The sequence below is a fragment of the Phragmites australis genome, chromosome 20, assembly GCF_958298935.1.
Source record: "Phragmites australis chromosome 20, lpPhrAust1.1, whole genome shotgun sequence".
Classification (NCBI taxonomy): Eukaryota; Viridiplantae; Streptophyta; class Magnoliopsida; order Poales; family Poaceae; genus Phragmites; species Phragmites australis.
The window spans coordinates 15,144,736-15,158,501 of record NC_084940.1 but is presented as its reverse complement, the minus strand read 5'-3'; the positions used below and the strand labels follow the sequence as shown (position 1 = coordinate 15,158,501).

At 41.8% G+C, this 13,766-nt stretch overlaps 1 pseudogene; it reads right to left on the bottom strand.

The window, feature by feature from the left end:
• Positions 1 to 6,224: 6,224 nt before the first annotated feature.
• LOC133902597 (small nucleolar RNA Z247) lies at positions 6,225 to 6,372 on the bottom strand (annotated as a pseudogene).
• Between the last annotated feature and the right edge of the window lie 7,394 nt (positions 6,373 to 13,766).

The window sequence follows — 13,766 nt, the reverse complement described above, 5'->3', positions numbered from 1 at the left end:
CATTTATTTAGATACACACGCTACAAGTGATCCTCCGGTGATTGATCCATTACAAGGACCGATTGCATGGGCTCGTGCATGTCGTTTAACTCATGAGGTGAATTCGTTACTCGCTGTTCATACTACTAATTATAAGGATGAGATGCTACTCAATTTTTGTGAATTTTTGATGCTTAGGAATATGGGAGAAGCACCTATGGAACAGCCAAGTCGGACGGGGCTCAAGCCAACTTCAAGTTGGAGTCGGAACTCGGTTCAGATTCAGCATACAACGTCGCATTAAAACGGCCATAACTTCTTCATATGGAGTCCAAATAAGGTGTTCTTTGATGCGTTGGAAAGCTAAGGATGATAGCTTTGTTTTGGTACTGATCCCAGCTCTAGATTCATAGTGGATTATTTTGTGTCATAAAAACAATGTGCTATGTCACAATTTTGGGCCATATCGGGCCTTGTAAATGTGTTGGGGTCTAAGCCTAAGTTGTGGATGCCCCTAGTCGCTCAAAACCCTAGCACGCCCCTCTTCATATATCTATCAGCCGTCATCATAGATTTTTTGGGTTTTTGCTTAGATTAATCTGTCATTGAACAGTTTCGCCGTCGTTCGGTTTGTGAAACCCTAGCTCGTGAGCTTAATCATATTTGCAATTTCAGATTGTGTTCTTCCATGTTCTTGCTTGTGTTCTCGATTCGCTTGCAGGAATTAGCCTTCTTGGCGAGGTCAATCGTGCCACGCGCGGTTGATAACCAACAGAGCAGTGGTGTAGCGATTGCAAGGGTTGTGTTCTATCCTGATCGGAAGCCTTGGATCGTTAACATAGAGTGTCCACCAATCGGCTTACCATTACCTAACGAAAGATCGGGCCGAATCCTCTCATCACACACTAGATAAACCTAGAGCACATTTAGATAGAAATTGATATATGTTTATCTTGTGTAGTTTTCGGAGCCGCTTAGGATTTTAAGTGTCCTAATTCACCCCCTCTTAGGACGTCACCGATCCCTTCAACTACCCAAAGACCTGGCTACCATCCATGGTGAGCAACTCCATGTAGCTACCCTGTGCCTCTACGTTCCGGAGATCATCGATCTCTGCATATGGAACAATGAAGAAAACATGTTAGCACCGATAAAGCGTGACATACGTAACAATTGGTTATGCATGAAGTGAGTGTCATACCTAAGCTGGGGACGCGAGAACTCGGAGGACCTGGATCCGTGGAGGAAGGGTGCGTGGCCCTGATGCTGGCATAGAAGTGGTCACCGGGATTGGTGAAGGCTGGCCTAGATGCTGTGACGTCGTAGCTAGGGTCACCGGCGTCGAGAATAAAAGCCGAGGCCACGCGCCACTATAGTGCGGGTCACTAGCACCGATGAAGGTCTACCTCGCCTTCGTAGGGGTGGAAGAGGAACTCCGGGTGAAAGATAGCCTCGACGGCTTGGCGACAAAGGTTGGAAGTACCGGTGGGTGACGCGGCTTGATGAACGTGGCCGATGGGTGTGGCATGAGAGGAGCCGATGCTTATGGTCCTGTCGCAATGTCGAACCGTTAGCTCATCAAACTGGTGAACAAAGTCTGGGTACGCGTGGTATATTTGAATGCTAAACTAAGTCGGCTGTGCAACCAAACTAAATTAGAGAAATAAAAAAAAAGTAATGAACATATACGTACACAAATATCATAGCACTTATCATACATCTGCACCACAATGACCCCATAGTCGGACTATCAACGACGTCATGTGATGGCCAAACTAGCTGATCAATGTAATGAAATGATATGGTGCAATAAGGCTCTAGAATTGCTTCGAGCCATCCTTTGTAGCAATCGGTTTAATTAATAACATGCTGCCTTCCTAAAAAAAAATATCAGCCCTACAATGCGAATGGAACCGCTCATGTTGTTTTCTTCAACCTCTAGTTCATCTCTTCTCAGCATAGCTTATCTCCTGACTGTCTCACTGCATCGGTCATCTCGTTCTCTGGTGGCTCCTTGCCGGCGTATCCTCCCCACCACGCTAACCTGATCATTCTTTGCCTCCCCCGCTTGTAATAAGTGTGTAAAAATATAGTTTACAGTGCAATAAGAGTCCTATACAAATATGTATGAGCTACATAATCATGCAGAATTGGACTGCATGCACTTCATTGTTTCTGGAGATCCCCTAGTTACAAGTTGAAGCAAAAATTTTATAGCATCTTTCCGGATCGCAAATTGTATCCTCTCCCCCCATTGGAATATAGAAAAATACTGTATCATCTGAAGAAATATATAGTAGATTGATTTGGGAAAATACCATACATCAAAACTGATGCCTGGACGTGTATATATATATATATATACATATATATATATATATATATATACATATATATATATATATATACATATATATATATATATATATATATATACATATATATATATATATATATATACATATATATATATATATATACATATATATATATATATATACATATATATATATATATATACATATATATATATATATATGTGCATTGGTTACAGATAGATTTGTTTACAACCTGAGAATCCTAACAGCTAACAGATGTGATTCAAGACCATCTCTATCTTCTAGATATCTATCTGTTAGCCAACTCCTTTGACATCCCCCCTCAATCGCAACTTGCTAGGAGTCAAGTTGAGATTGTATCGAATTCTCCTGAAAATATCCATAGGCAGTGCTGTGGTAAAAATGTCCGCTAGTTGATCATGAGTACTAATGAATTTGATCTCCAGTGCTTTGCGAGCAACACGCTTAAGAACAAAATGAATATCAATTTCAATGTGCTTCGTTCGAGCGTGAAACACTGGATTAGCTGACAAGTACGTTGCACCAAGATTATCACACCACAGGACAGGTGCACGCACTAGAGGAACTCCATGTTCACCCAAAACTGACTGTAACCCGACAATCTCCGCAGTAGCATTTGCAAGGGATTTGTATTTAGATTCAGTACTGGATCGAGAAATCGTGGATTGTTTTCTTGCACTCCATGACACAAGATTGGGTCCTAGAAATATAGCAAAACCACCAGTTGATCTTCTGTCATCAGGACAACCCCACCCCCCCCCCCCAATCTGCATCTGAGAACCCACTAACCAACATGGAGCCGTCACAATATATTCTCAAACCATTGGTTTTGCTATATTGTAAGAACCGAAGGATGCGCTTGACAACCCCCCAGTGAACATTAGTGGGACTTTGCAAAAATTGACATACCTTGTTGACCGAATAAGCAATATCAGGGTGTGTGATAGTTAGATACTAAAGGGCACCTACCACACTTTGATATTGAGTGATACCTTCTACTAATAATGGAGTGCCTGTTGTCTTAGATAACTTTTCTGAGGTAGACATTGGAGTATGAACTGGCTTACAATTGTGCATATTCACACACTGCAGAAGATCTTGCACATACCGCTGCTGCGATAGAGTGATCCCCCTGGATCTGCAGCCACCTCAATACCGAGACAATAATGCAGGGGGCCAAGATCCTTGATGGCAAAGGACTAATGCAACTAAGAAAGCAGATTACCAATGGATGATTCAGAGGAAGTCATGATAACCAAATCGTCAACATATATGAGCACATACATGGTAACACCATCCTTGCGGAAAATGAACAGAGATGTGTCCGCTTTAGACGAAGAAAAACCCAGATCCTGAAGCTTGGTACTGAGTTTGTGATACCACGTGTGTGGAGCCTGCTTCAATCCATAAATAGCTTTATCAAGTTTTCAAACATAATGAGGCTTAGTCATATACACAGAGCAGGGAGGCTGGCTCATGTACACATTCTCTCGAAGATCACCATGAAAGAATGCGTTTTTAACATCAGCCTGACAAAGATGCCAACCATGAGACATAGCAATGGACAGAACCAAATGCACCGTAGCAGGCTTAACCACTGGACTAAATGTATCATCATAATGAATGCCATGTTGCTGCCGAAATCCCTTAGCAACTAAGCATGCTTTGAATTGCTCAATAGAACCATCCGAGTGTCACTTGAGCTTATAAACCCATTTGCAATCCACCACATTTTGACCTGGTTCAGGAGGCACAAGATGCCAGGTTTGGTTCTGTAGTAAAGCTTCATATTCCTCAATCATGGCAGTTTTCCATTGTGGATGCTGTAGAGCTTCAGCAAGAGAATGAGGTTCAACCAGTTCAGATGTAACAGCAGAAAAAGTGCGGTTGCGGGGATCATAGAAGACCGTACCATCATGTAGAACACAAGGCTTGCTGATGTTGTGTTGAAGGCGGGTGACCGGCCGAAGAGGAGACGACTGAACTTCCTACATTATCGTATGAGGTACAATAGTTTCTTCAGACTCTGTAATTGGCGATGCAGAGGAAACATCAGACTCATCAACAGAAGAGTCAGGGAGTGCCTCAGCCCCTTCCTGCACAGCACCTGAGACCTGCACAACACCATCATGATCAAGAATAGGATCAGATTGTTCAATGGCCGAATTAGTCAAAACTTCAGGCTGGACATTCTCAGCAGAGGGAGATGATGGGAGCACCAAAGGGAGGAAAGCATGTTCCGATACAGATGAAGAAGGAGGAGATCGAGGATTTTGAGTGGCAAAAGGGAAAACATGCTCATCAAAAACAACATCACGTGAAATGTAAACGCGGCCAGTGGAACATGTAAACATTTGAATCTTTTGTGCATAGAACTATACCCGACAAACACACACTTGGGATCAAAATTGAAGTTTGATTTTGTTATATGGTCTGAGATTGGGCCAGCAATTACACCCAAAAGCACGCAATGCGTGATAAGCAGGCTCAACATTAAAAAGCCGTTTAAGTGGTGTAGAATTTTGAATGGTGGGAGAAGGGAGCCAGTTAATGAGGTAGCAGGCAGTGAGGAAGGCTTCATCCCAAAACCGAAGAGGAACACATGAATGAGCTAAAAGAGCTAGGCCTGTCTCCACTATATGCCTATGTTTTTGCTCAGCCATACCATTTTGTTGATGAGTGTGAGGACAGGAAACCCGATGTGTAATTCCCTGCTGCTTAAACATGGAATTAAGGCGCTGAAACTCACCTCCCCAATCACATTGAAAGGAGATGATTTTCTTATTGAGCAATGTCTCGGCTTGGGATCGAAATTGCATGAAAGCTTGTTCAACATTGGATTTATGTTTCAGGAGATACACCCAAGTATAGCGACTGAATGAATCAATGAAACTAACATAATACTTAAAACCTCTGCTAGATGGGATCGCAGGGCCCCAAACATTAGAGTGTACTTGTTCAAGAGGTGCTGACACAGTGGAACTAGAATAAAAAAATGGTAATTGTTGACTCTTGGCCATCTGACAAGCATTGTAAATGGTGGATACAGACTCTTTATGGGATGAAGCTAATCTATGTGTCTGAAGAATTTTATTGACTATGGTTGAAGAAGGATGCCGAAGCCGCATATGCCACTGCTCTAGCAAAGGGGAGGACGCATGGAATGCCTGCTTGCTGGACCTGGAGCACTGCTTGAGTGGAATGGGATATAGGCCAGCCTCACATCGACCTTGAAGAAGAGGGGTCTTCGTTGCCCGATCCTTAAGCATGAAGAAATTTGGGTGAAATTCAAAAAATGAATCATTATCACGAGTAAAACGATGAATAGAGAGAAGGTTTTTGGAAGCATAAGGTGCATGAAGAACATTGCAAAGTTTCAGAGTTTTATGAGGAGGGATAAGCTGAGAATTTCCAACATGAAGGATTGACATACCCGCACCATTTGCAGTGTGAATCTGCTCCTTTCCATGATATCGGTTGCGCGTGGTGAGACGATCAAGATCGCTTGTTATGTGATTTGTGGCCCTTGTATCACTATACCAGTTTGTATCAAATTGGTAGCTCCCATTGCCATGGTGACTGAAGTGTGCAGCATGAGTATTAGTGATTTCATACGAATGATCAAAGCGATGCCAGCATTTAGCAGCAACATGTCCAACCTTTGTGCAGATCTTACATACCGGACGGCTGTGCTGCTTGTGTTTGAGTTGTTACTGCGTGGTGTCATGCCACTGCCACGGCCACGGCCGCGCTCGCTGTTGCCACCATGTTGGCCTCCACGATATCCGTTCTGACCATTGCGGCTATTATTCCTGCCTCGGCCAGCAAAATTTGGAGATGCTCCTCCATCCATCTGCTTGTTACGACCTCGTGCTTCAAGTCTTGACTCATAGCTTATAAAATTCTTGTAGAATTCACTGAGCGTCATAGGTTCGCTCTGTGACATCCGTGCGGTGATCATGGTCACCAGAGAATCATACTCATCATCTAGACTAGAGAGAATATAGGCGATTATCTCCTCATCCATCAGTGGTTTGCTGGCTGAAGCCAGCCTATCTGCAAGTCCTTTTGCCTTGTGGAAGTACTCCGCTGCTGTGATATCTTTCTTGCTCAAGTGTGACAGCTGCATGCGCACTTCGACTGCACAGAGAAGAGCCTCTCTAGGGTACTCCAAACTTCATGAGAGGTAGAAAAGAGGATCACCTGAGAAAGCACATCTCTTGTCAAGGAGGAGTTGATGGCACCCATGACGGTTTGATCTTGTCGAACCCAGTTCAAGTATTCTGGGTTTGGCACTTGTGTCGCACCGTTCTCTCCAGGGACGGTGATCATCTTGGATGGACATGGAGTTGAGCCATCAACAAAGCCAAGGTATCCATGGCTAATCAAGAAAGGCATGATCTGTGCCTTCCATAGGAGGTAGTTGTCACGCCCCAACTTTTCGTTGATGAACTGAGCAAAGTTGGGCGTGGCAAAGGTCATCGGTCTAGTTCCAGTCGCGGCGATGACGGTGGACTGCAGCGACGGCGATGTCGCCGGAGAACTTGATGAATCGGTCAACATTGGATGTCAGGTTGGCCCTGATACCATGAAGAAATATATAGTAGATTCATTTGGGAAAATACCATACATCCAAACTGATGCCTAGCCGTGTGTGTGTGTATATGTATATATATATATATATATATATATATATATATATATATGCGCATTGGTTACAGATAGATTTGTTTACAACCTGAGAATCCTAACAGCTAACAGATGTGATTCAAGACTATCTCTATCTTCTAGATATCTATCTGTTAGCGAACTCCTTTGACATCATCTTGGCTTACTATCAGCAGGATCCAACATTTCAACATGATGTCCCCATAAAAATACCTGTTTTTTTCCAGTTAATTATTGCCACTCTTCGATCTTATTGCCTCAGTAGCGTCAAATCCTCTAGAGACTACTAACCTAGACCTGGAAGTTCTTGTACTCTAAACCAAAATGAAGAACAAAATACCTTTCCCCTATTCTTTTTGTTCGGCCGTGTAAGGTCATTTATTTTTGAAGGGTTTGATATAAATATAACTTAGCCACAAAGATAGCCAGAAAAAAAACTATATGAGTGATCCAATATGTAATAGGCCACCTCCACCTGTGGTGAATGTTGGTTCTCTCCCAAGACTTTTACACACGCTTCTTACATAGGGTCAACGAGCTATAGTCCATGATCAATTTATATGGTTAGTGTGTACGTCTACACGTTGTACTGGTTTTTTTTAAAAAAATGTTTCGGGCGTGTGTTCACAATAAATTAATTTCTTGGGACTGAAGATAACATTCTTGGTTGGGCCAGAGGTCTCAGGCCATTTTTACCAAGGGTTAGAGTCGGAGATCAGTCATGGTGACATTCTCAAGTTTACCGTGCTCATGTTTGGCAAAGAGGTCCTCTACGGCATAGAAATCACCACACGATATGGGCAGACCCGCTTCTTCCATGACACACTAAATTAAAACTGCCGAAAATTGAGGAGCCATGCGGATCTTATGCTTCAAGAGGTGGAGGTAAGTATGAAACGACCGCTAATATTTTGATTTCTCAGCTTCTCTTATGCCTTATAAAGAAGATGCAATCAACGGGATTGAGAAAACACATGGTCAAATATAGTTCTCTTAGAACTTATAATCATGTAAACTAATTCTGTGACTTGAATAATCTGATTTATTATCCACTTAAGAAAAGGAGTAATAATTACCTTATAAAACTAGCGCCCCCCCCCACACACACATATATATATATACAGGTATGCTCACTGTAGTTTATGTCTGCACACACCCTATAAGTTGTAACTCACAGTGTTTCGGGTTGTAACTGGGGAAGTGTGCAGTGCGAATAACAAGTTGTAACTCACGGTGTTAGCTTCTCGTGTTGCAATTATACATTTATGGACGTGAAATTGTAACTGGTCTACCTAACAAGTTGTAACTCACAGTATTTTGAGTTGTAACTGGGGGATTGCGCAGTGCGAATAACAAGTTATAACTCACGTGTTAGCTTCTCGTATTGCAATTATGCATTTCTGGACGTGAAGTTGTAACTGGTCTACCTAACAAGTTGTAACTCATAGTGTTTCGTGTTGTAACTGGAGGATGTGCGCAGTGCGAATAACAAGTTGTAACTCATAATGTTAGCTTCTCGTGTTGCAAATATGCATTTCTGGACATGTAGTTGTAACTGGTCTACCTAACAAGTTATAACTCACAGTGTTTCGGGTTGTAATTAGGGGATGTGTGCAGTGCGAATAACAAGTTGTAACTCACAGTGTTAGCTTCTCGTGTTGCAATTATGCATTTTTGGACGTGAAGTTGTAACTGGTCTACCTAACAAGTTGTAACTCACAGTGTTTCAGGTTGTAACTGGAGGATGTACGCAGTGCGAATAGCAACTGTGCATAGGTGCATAATAGTCTCGCCGTATATATATATATGTATATATATATATGTATATATATGTATATATATATGTATATATATATATATAATACTAATTTAGCGCCCAGGCCTTCTCACACCCCGATCGTAGCATTGCTCTGGAGATCACCACGAAACCGTAAAAGTAATCTCCGCAACCGTAAAAATTGTTTCAGCAACTGTAGAAAGAAAAGTCGTGGTCCAGATTAGACACCAACCATAAAACACGGTGTGAATAGTATGGAACCGTGTAAATAGTGTCCATAACAATAAGATTGTTATCAGCAACCGTAAAACAAAGATGTTGGGTAAAATAATAAAAATATAACGCCCAACCGTAAAATAAGAAAAAGATATCCGGCTGCTGAAACAATTGAATTAAGGTTGATTCGACACTCGCAACCGTAAAACACGGTTTGGAAAAATAAGAATTAGTGTCTTCTCGATTATATGGTGATGAATCACTTGGCTGTAAAAAAGAATCAATTATAACCATAAAATGCTGTGAATAATATGGTATGGTGGTTCGGCCATTGCGGAGTGTGATGCAGGGTGGATCAAAATAGGGCGCCATTCACGGAGTAACGAGTATGTGGTACGGGAGGAGGTTACAGAAAATAGGAAGGCCTCAGGAAAAACCGGCCAAATCAAAGGGAATACTCACGGAATAGTGAAATATAATTAGGGTTGGAGCAATCCTCCGTGCGGTGGACATGGGCCGCCACCATGAAAACATCGTTTTGCGTAAGCAGCGCCGGAGAGAGGTGATTTCTGTGCAAAGCACTCTACCGACGTGCCCATCGCATGCTACATCGCAGCAGTTTGTGAGAGCAGGGGAGGATCGCAGCGATTTTTGTGCTCGTACCGCGTCTGCATCACAACCAACACCGGAGAGGAGGATCGACCTAACAGCTCCATGCGTTGGTCATGTAGTGACTCCATTCTCATTATCTTCGCATGCATCAGATACAAGAACACCTCCATCAACACTGACGGTGGAGGAGATGGCAACACCTGATGAGGGACTAACTTTTACTCACGTAAGTTCAGTGGATTTACGGCATTGTATTTCCTATGTTCATCACATAATTTCCTAGGCATCTGTTAGATAAGATATTTCATATGTCTATCACATTTTGATCGGAAAATCTTATCACCGACACCGTATAATCTTCTTCTTACTTTGACGCTCACAAAACCATGACAGTAAGGTCACTCCGAACACTGTGAAAAACAATATTAGTTATTGATGTATATTACTGTTGCGATATCTCATTGTAATTCTATATACATAACCACGCCGTAAAAGATTCTATTAATTACTAGTTGACAAAAATCAGTGTACGGTTATGCTAGATGGAATATATTGATATAATTACATTGTTGTTACTGTTTGATAATGAAGGGAGACAATGTGAATGAGTCCATCGTACCAAAGGTGGGCATGTTCTTTCTAGCAGAAGAGGAGGCATATGAGTTCTACAAACGGTATGCTAAGGAGGCTGGATTTGGAATAAGGTGGGACAGGACCAAGAAACCAATTAGGGAAATATCATGCTCATTGGCAGGGAAGTGGGAGTACTTCAAGCCAAGGGAAACAAGGAAGCGGAACAAGTTCTCTAAAAAGATAGGGTGCAAAGCATACATGAAGCTGAAGGATGTGGAGAATGATGGTGGAGAGTATGATGGCAAGGTTACGGTGGAAAATATAAGGCTGTTACACAACCATCCGCTAGCGAAGACACCAACAGTAACAAACCAGATGGAGTGTCACAAGCATAAGGATGAGACGGTGATGGAGCTTGTAGACGAACTAAATACAAGCAATGTGCCGATCAACTGTACGAGAAATGTGCTGAGCGAGATGCATGGGGGAGAGCAGAACGTCCCATTAACAGCACGGGACATAGGAAACAGGTAATAAATCGTTTTAATGTATTGGTTATGGTAACATGATATCAATATATCCGGCTGTGTTGTATTGAAAAATACTGTTTGAATGCAGGAAAGCAGCTAAGACGCGTGAGGAGAATGAGGATGACATAGGGAAATTGATTGATTTTTTCCGTTACTGTCATGAATAAAATCAACAGTTTTACTGGGATGTTGACTGTGATAAAGATGGATACATCAAGAACATGTTTTGGATCCATGCAAGCATGCAACGGGACTACGCGGACTTTGGTGTCAATGACGCAATGACCTTTGACACAACATATAAGACAAACGCATATGACATGCCTCTTGCAATGTTTGTTGGATCGAACCATCACAACCAGAACGCTATATTTGGGTGCGCACTTCTGTGACACGAAACATTGATGCCTTCAGATGGTTGTTTGGGACATTCAAGAGGTGCATGGGAGGGAAAACACCAAGATGCATCCTAACAGGTATTTCTTACGAATCTGGCAACAAAAGAAATATTATTTAAAAACTTTTATTCAATTTTTTACGAAATTTAACCATAATTCATTTCAAAAAAATGCAGATGAAGACCCATCAATGAAGGTGGCTATACCTGAGGTGTTCCCAGGGACAATACACTGGCTATGCAGATGGCATGTGATAAATAAGGTGTAGACTAAACTCAATGAGCTGTACAAGCTGCACAAAGAACTCAAAGATGTGCTCAATTCAACCATAAACCATCCTTTGACGCCAACAGAGTTTGAGAGTGCGTGGCAGAGATGTTGTCAAAATTCAAACTACACGATGACCCAACATTGAGAAGCCTGTATGATATACGGGAAAGGTGGGTAAAGGCATTCTTCAAGCAGAAATACTGTGGAAGGATGACATCAACACAACGGAGCGAGAGCACAAACATGATGGTTAAAAACAACTTTGTGAACCACACAATGGTGCTCCACAAATTTGCCAAGCAGATGCTGAAGGTTATCCAAAGGCGGAGGGCAGCCGAGGTAGTAGAGGAATTGGTGGCATGGTGAGTGTGGCAGCAAATAGAAGTACTATCATGGTTACACAAAAAGAATTGTAACATTTTTTTATTAATAAATTCAGTGCAGAACAGATGAGAGTGGCTGGGAATTTCTAGATCAGCTAAGACGGGTGTATACAAGGAGCGTGTTCGAGCAGGTAGAGAGAACAGTGACTGCATCAACAAGATACCGAATTGATGATGACCCTTTCGAGGGCAAAAACCACTACATGGTATCACACACTAGACGAACAAACAAAATAGCATGCGGTCAACATCAATTCAAGGTGTGTGTCGATATTGAACGTTAGCAGTTCACGTGCGAGTGTAGGACATGGGAACACACAGGTAACATCAATTTCTGTTAGGATGGTAAAAGTAATGACTGATTACTACATCATTCCTCTTTATTTTGGGAATATTCGTGAACATGATAGCTTTTCCACAGGTTTATTCTGCGAACATCTGCTTCGAGCATTCATGCAAGCACAGGTGGAGAGTATGCTAGGGAGTTTTATTCTTAGGAGCTACACCAGGAATGCAAGGATGGAACTTCCATTTGACCGTCATGATGAGAGATTGGTTGGACCAGATGGGACAACACAAAAATACCGGCAAACAATGCTGCTCGTGGTAGCAATGGCAGTTGTTCGTGCAGGAATGTCCAGACCAGCATATGACAAGGCAATGAAAGATCTGAAGATTCTAAGAGGACAGATTGAGAACCTACCAGCAGACATTGGACATTCACAAGGAGATACCAATACAATAAACAAGACACCGGTCTGGGAGCAACCAGATAGCAGCCAGGTAGCAGATGACATAAGCACATAACAAAATCGAGAGGAAAACTTTGAAAATACAACCGTAAATGGAATGATGGACACAAGAGCACCACATATAATCAATATGGTCATCCGTGCTCCACCTCCAAAGGCCAAAACCAAGGGACATAGGGTGGAGGAGGGAGAGAAGCGAACACTAGGCGCAAGAGGGCCCAAGAAATGTAACCGAGCTTGCAAGATTTGTGGAATCGCAAATGGACATAACAGAGGCACCTGTCCAGAAAACCCGAAGAACAAGGAGAGGATTGCCAAGCTGAATCAAGGTCCGAGAAAGAGGGGGAGGCCAAAGGGTAGCGGGAAGTCAATGGTGTCAGGCAATAAAAGTAAGGTTCACCGGTCACTGGATGAAGATCTGCACATTCTTAGAGATGCTGAGAACTATTCTGAAGAATATTCAGGTGGGTTTGAGGGAAATGCAACTATGATGGATGAAGAGACAGAATGAATTAAATTACTGTTAGCATGATTACATTGTAATGGTTAGGAAAAGATTGTATTTACTATTTCCTTTATGCACTTTAAAACTTGAACTAATTAAATTATTTAAGATGGTGCAAACATACATGAGAACTTAAATGTATGCTTCAATCGTCGCATGATATAGATATTATCAGGGCAGTAACATTGGAGTGTCATTAAGATTTCATGGGTGCCAGGTTAGGACTTTACGGGTACAAGGGTAGGTTTATACGGTCAAAACTTGAACCAAAAAATAAGAGTCCATGACCGTAGAAGTAGTAACACTTTTTTGGTTGAGTGGATAGGATTTTACGTCTAAAACTTGACTGTGATAGGAATTTAAAGGATTTTTTTTACGGTTGTGTGGATAGGTTATTTTCATCAAAAAATATGACTGAGACATAATCAAAACCTCAGTTAATTGAGAACTAGCGAAGCTATTGAAATGTTGATGAGATAAAAATGGAAACAAGTTTATACGGTTTGATGCATATAGTAAGTACAACTGAGATATCATTGAACCGTACCAGAAGAACAAAGGTACTTGGATGCACATTCCTGGCAATATACATATAAGGATATAACCGTGATGGTAGTATGTCGCTATGTGCATCGTCTATGCGATGCAACAACCTGATATCGTGAGTTAAGTTATTTACAAACAAAAAATCGAACATATTTCGAAGATGGGACTTAATACTAAATAAGAATCAAGACTTCGAA